The sequence below is a fragment of the Galeopterus variegatus genome, unplaced genomic scaffold (genome assembly GCF_000696425.1).
Source record: "Galeopterus variegatus unplaced genomic scaffold, G_variegatus-3.0.2 Scaffold243, whole genome shotgun sequence".
Classification (NCBI taxonomy): Eukaryota; Metazoa; Chordata; class Mammalia; order Dermoptera; family Cynocephalidae; genus Galeopterus; species Galeopterus variegatus.
This window is the reverse complement of record NW_007726354.1, coordinates 657,523-662,757: the sequence shown is the minus strand read 5'-3', so window position 1 is coordinate 662,757 and position 5,235 is coordinate 657,523. Positions and strand designations below refer to the sequence as shown.

Below are 5,235 nucleotides of genomic sequence, written 5' to 3'. Positions count from 1 at the left end.
CAAAAAGACAAAAAGACAAAAAGACAAAAAAAAAAAAAAGAGTTTAAATACAAGTTATTAAAGAGAAAAATTAAATATTTTAAAAGCATTAGAATTATGAAAGAAGAAATCAAGATTGCTAACAATATGTTGTCTAGAGAACTCAACCAATTTGGGATACCTTTCGCTTCTAAAAAATAGACGGTAATTTTAGGCTCTCCTTTCTTTGAAAATAAAAAAGTAAAATTAGTCTATCTTTTGAAACTAAGACTTGATATAGATTACTGTCACGTCCTCTTTCATACGACAAAAACTGCAAGTTAACACAGACTCACAGTCTGGGGAGCATGGTGCAGTGACCAAAACCTAGAAACCTGGAACCCAGTGTAGATATGACTTGAACTAGCCATGTGACCCCGGGCAAGCTATTTCCTCAACTTTACAAGTGAAAAAACAGAGGCCTGCATGGAAAAAGTTTTTCTCTCTGAAGTCCCACAACTATGCTAAAAGTCAGTAAATCCCAGAGGGATCTAACCCTCTTTCAACTTGGGCAGAGTAATACCATGGCATGGTACAGACCACACGGTACAGAAAGGACCACAGAGTGCAGACCACAGGATATATCAGTATGAACTCGTGGATATTAATTACATTCTTTGTTTTATAATCCAATACTATAACTTTTAATTTTGTTGCTCAAATTATTCCAGCTTTGCCCATTGGGAACTTTTGCAGAGTCCTGTGTCCTTTTGACATGTTTCATTCGTCCATTCATTCATTCAGCACTTCCTTACTTTTCAGCATTATAAAATGCTCTAGGCTCACTTCATATTTTCCTTTTCCCAACCTAGATCTACCATCTCTCCAAGGAGCCTTGGTTCTTTTTTTTTTTAATTGGAGAATGATGTTTAGGAGTCACAATCTGGGTGATAGGTATTACTTGTTAATACTGGGGTGTTTCTGCTTCTCGGCTCTATCAGCCAAAGAAGCTAGGAAATGTGTGTCTACACATTAACCCATGTATATTCACATCTACATTACTTCTATATCTCTGTGTGTGGATATGTATGTATGAGCGTATTTTGTGTATGGTTCATTCTAGCATTGTACCCTTGATTATTTTTAACTACTTTGACAGTGAGAAACCTGGCTCTCGCCTGCAATATATCTAGTTATTTGTTCAATCCTACTACACACAGTAGTTTCAGAATTGCTCAACTGTACCCCCATGAGAAATAAATTTAACAACCAGAGTACAATGTTTGCAAATAAAAAGGAGTATTTTTAATGCCATGTGTACCCATGTACTCCTTTTTGGATTTTTGGATTTCCTTGTTTACATTTCCTTTGTTTAAATGTTCTCTACCTTCATTTTGGTCAATATTTCTTAAATTGTAGGTACCTAGTTTATTTCTCAGGATTAGAAAAACCCTGGAAGGTCATCCCTGGAAAATACTGATCTGGTAAAGTGACTACGTTTGAACAGGTTCAAGTTAATTCTCCACATTCTCTCTACCTTCTCTACTACTAATTGCTGTAAGAATTCAAAGCCAATTATTATATGATCATCTGATACAGCTACAGGAATACAATTTGAAACTGAAGGAACTGCAACTAGAATATTTTCTGTTCCCCCCACCCTTCAAGTCTTCCTAGGATCCATTTTACATTATTTCTACACATCCTTTTATCTATTTATACATACTGCCTTTGAGTTCTGATTTACCCTGGCTTCGTTTACTCTTCCTAAGAACACTTAACTTATTAACATGAATATCTCAATCACTATATTTTTTTTTTGTCTTTTTCGTGACCGGTAAGGGGATTGCAACCCTTGGTGTGGTGTCACCCGCACCGCGCTCAGCCAGTGAGCACACCGGTCATTCCTATATAGGATCCGAACCCGCGGCGGGAGCGCAGCTGCGCTCCCAGCGCTGCACTCTCCCAAGTGCGCCACCAGGCCGGCCCCTCAATCACTATATTCTAAAGAGCTTTTTATTTGGAAAAAGAAAATCTAGTTACCAATTACCTGTTTTTCTTAGAAGCACATTATATCTTACTTCCAAACATAGCTACATCCTGACTGTCAACTGCCAGCTTTTCCTAACCAAACTGTTGTACCTCCTCCCTACCTTCCTAGTGCCATTTAATGAGAATCAAACAATTTTTTTAAAATGGCCTACTAAGTTTAGACCATTTAAATTAGGTGAAAAGCACAGAAAGAATGACTACAGTTCTCTAATTTTTTATGAAGGTTCTAATTTCAAATATTCTGTTTTGTTAACCACTCTATCAAGTATTCATATATTTATCAATCTGTTCATACTGGTATTAGGCTCAAAAAACTATGACAACCACAGCCATGGAAAAACAGACCAAAAAAGTTGAGGAGAGAGAAAAACATTAAAAGAATGAAAGAAAAAATAATGAGTTTAGGTTATATCTGATCTATAGTAAATATGCATATTCTATAAACATGTATATTTTATACTTTACATGAATATTTAGAAACTAAACAGAAAAAATTAACCTACCAGGTTTTGGAAACCATCTCTACTTAGGAAAATTTATTCTAAAAGTAAACTTCATCTAAATAAGCAAAATAAAACATTATAAAACATAATTTTCATGACAGTATATGATAAAGCAAATATAATAAACTATATATTTACAGTTACAAATATATAGTAAATTGTAGAATCTAGATAATGGACATAGGGTGTTTACTTTGTAATCTTTCAATCTTTCTGTATGTTTTTCAAATATGTATTTCATAAAATATATTTCATAAAATATTGGGAAAAGATGGAGATGAAAACTACAACTATCAAAAATCGAATTAAGCTTTACTACAGTGGATATACATTTATGTAAAAATCAGAGGGCTATAAATTTGAAAGGATTTATACTCTCTGAAAGGTTAAAAATGTCAAGTCGGAGTCATTAGGACAGGCTCTGATTCCGAAATTCCTGTTATGCTGCAAATTATTCTTGGCTATTATCACAACCCTGGTAGTTTCCTTTGTTTTCATTTAATAAAATCCCAAATTAAAGAACAATATTAGATATTATTTTGGGTATTTACCTGGATTAGGTAGTCCTAAACTATCATAGCCAAGATTTCAGTTCCCAAAGAGAGCAAATAAAGGTAACAGTGGACTGATGTTTTATCTGAATGTTCAATTCGTTGCCAGTACACTCCTTACAAAGTTTTTGAGAGGATTAAAGACTTGTCAAACACCTAGTTGAGCATCTGGCCCACAGCAGGTACTCAAAGAAGTTAGTTTCTGCTGCTTTTCCTCATCAGTTTTCAATTCTTGTAAATCCCTCCTCCTCTAGTATCAGGTTGGTTGCACCTTACCCAAAAAAAGAAAAAGAAAAAATATACAAGTATATGTCATTTTTGGTGGGTCCAGATCTCACCATTAAATCCAAAGTGGATTTCACCTCAGTAAATGGACTCCATGTAGTATTAAGAGGGTAACTGCAGGTTGCAAGGCAATCTCACAGGACACAGGATTTGGTCATCTAACTTTCTAAGACTATTTGGTGGCCTAAAGCTCAAAGTTCTCTCTACTGTTTTTGATTACTACAAAAGATTTAACTAATTTTAAAAAAATACTTTACATGCTGAATTGCACTGAAATATAACATGCTCACTGTAGGAAATAGGAAAAATATAAAAAAGAAACCAACTCTAATTCTACTATGCTAACTGATTATTTTTAATGATAAAAGCTGGTCAACTTTTACCCAGTTGGTTATGTAGAGGAAGAGTACCTTAATGACCCAAGCACTGTTTTTACATGGTACCTTATTTAATTCTCCAATATACACTGTTCTATCATATGATAACCCACAATGAAATTAATCAATTCCCCTACATTGGACATTTTGTTTTTCACATTCCCTAAAACCAGAACACTAAATACTTTTGATTATCCATTCCTGTTTTGGTTTTGTATTGTATTTCATTAAGATGATACTGTATATTCAATTCTGCACACAGACAAACTCACTCTGGAAAATATTTCTAATTCAACATACTTGATAAAAGCACACTTCACATTGCCTCTTAGGGGACTGGAGATGCTCCTCTATTACTGTACTAAAAGCTGAGGACAAAGGAGAGCAAAAAGGGATTTGTCAATTTTAATGTCATGAATCTTGAAAGAAAATTAAATGGGAAATAACCTGGCTGAAATTAATAAAACTTCCTATTATATGATCTTTAGTATGGAAGGGAATGAGTGACACAGGGATTATATTGCTGCAATTGTTGACCTCCCCAAAGAATCTCTTGAAAGAAAATTAAATGGGAAATAACCTGGCTGAAATTAATAAAACTTCCTATTATATGATCTTTATTATGGAAGGGAATGAGTGACACAGGGATTATATTGCTGCAATTGTTGACCTCCCCAAAGAATTCTGAAGACTGAAACTTTTCTGATGAAAAAAATTATATATAAAACTATTTTTCTAAACAGTGAAATACTTTCTAATAGTGAAATACTTCTAAACTACCAGATATGAATATAATTCATAAACTAATAAGTCTGCTTGTTTCTGAAGACAAAGTATATTTTTTGTGCAGCAGTATTTATATGTGACAGCATGACTATCATTCTTCAAAAATATGCATGAATTCAAGAGAATACTGATGCAGAATATGTGAGAACAAGCTTGGCTACAGGTGAACTCAATATATTTATTAAATATATTCTATTTTTAAGCAAGTGAAGAATGAGGAAAATTAATAAGATTATTTGTATAGCACGTAATGTATGTAGAAGCATACAGGCACTTAAAAGTATGCCTGCAGAACCTCACCTAATCGTTTTTATCTAAGTTAAAATTAAAAGGCACTATTAGAAAACACCAGTGATATCAATTAAACAGCACAGAATATATCTGGCAGGATTAAAAGAGTGGCAATTATGACTGTCTCTGGAAAAAGGAAGGTGAAATTAGGGTTTATGAAGGAGAACGATTCACTTTTGAATGCATATCTTTTTGTACTATTCAAACTTTTAAAAAATATCATACATATTTATTACTAGAAAAAAAAAAAAAAAAGAATAAAGAGAAAAGAGTTGAGTGGCCAAATAAATAAGGCTGTACTGAATTATAACTCAAAGTATAAAACAAATATCCATGAGTCTATACTGATAGAAATAAATGACTGAAAAAATAAATGGATGGGCCGGCCCGGTGGCGCACTGCTACAGTGCGCCGCTTGGGAAGCGCGGCGGC

General features: G+C 33.8%; 1 protein-coding gene across 1 annotated transcript in view; it reads right to left on the bottom strand.

The window, feature by feature from the left end:
* Positions 1-5,235, bottom strand: part of BPTF (bromodomain PHD finger transcription factor) — a 141,867-nt gene that overhangs the window by 86,264 nt on the left and 50,368 nt on the right. The gene's annotated exons all lie outside the window — the stretch shown is intronic.